Source organism: Glossina fuscipes, unplaced genomic scaffold (assembly GCF_014805625.2).
Source record: "Glossina fuscipes isolate IAEA_lab_2018 unplaced genomic scaffold, Yale_Gfus_2 1, whole genome shotgun sequence".
In the NCBI taxonomy this organism is placed as follows: domain Eukaryota; kingdom Metazoa; phylum Arthropoda; class Insecta; order Diptera; family Glossinidae; genus Glossina; species Glossina fuscipes.
In genome coordinates this window covers 24,709,776-24,710,811 of record NW_023998415.1, presented here as the reverse complement: position 1 = coordinate 24,710,811, position 1,036 = coordinate 24,709,776, and positions in this window count along the sequence as shown.

The following is a 1,036-nucleotide window of genomic DNA, read 5'->3' as shown; positions in this document are numbered from 1 at the left end:
AACGTTCCGTATATCCGCCCAAGGTAAATATACCCTTGTACCGCAAATTGTGTAGCATATATAAAAAGATAACAATGCAAAACCAATCATTAAAAGTACAAAGAGTAAGAGTACATAGAGTCATAACATTGAAACCGTTCTATTTACGATCTATTTATGACGATTGATTTATAACGATTGAGACATACTTGTACCGAATAAGCTGCCGACTCATACAGTTGTAACGATTAAGACCTATTTGTAGTGAATAAATTAAAAACAAAACAAATTGTTATTCCTTTTAATAATTTGCTGAAAGTAAAGATAGACAAATTAGGAATTTTGGGAACATTTTTCGGAATTTTATCTTTAAATTTGGAATAAGAGCAGAAAGCCTTTTTGTAGCACTTTTAAAATATCGACCAAAAGTTGCGTAATAAAATAAAATTTTACACAAAAAATGATTACATGCAATCAGATAAAATAAAATGCATTTTTTTAGTCTACAATCATAAAAAAAAGAAAATCAATATTAATAATAAATCTTTGTAAAAACATATCTACATACACTAAAATTATCTTTGTGAGATGGAATTGCTTATAATGTGTTGCTAATTGAGAAAATGATTTCAAACATTGTATATATCTGTTTCTAGGTGTTTAGATGCGATGGGAAAGATCCAAGAGGAGAAAAAATGGTTACCACGCGAATTGACCAAGAATGCCATTTCGAACCGTTTGAACATTGCGGTTTCATTGCTTGCCAGGCCAAGGAGGGCAGAAGAGTTTTCTGTGGCGTATTGCGACTGGCAAAGAAAAGTGGGCCAAGGGCAACAAGTCATGGGTTAATTCAGGAGAGCCATCCACATCGACATCGATGTGGAATGTTCATGGCCATAAAGTTTTGCTGTGCATATGATGGGATCAGCAAGTTGTAGTGCATTACGAGCCACTAAAACCGGATGAAACTGTTAGTGCACATGTCTGCCGACGACAGTTGAACAAACTGGACGATATATTGCAATTAACAGACGCAAAGTCATCCTCTTGCATCACA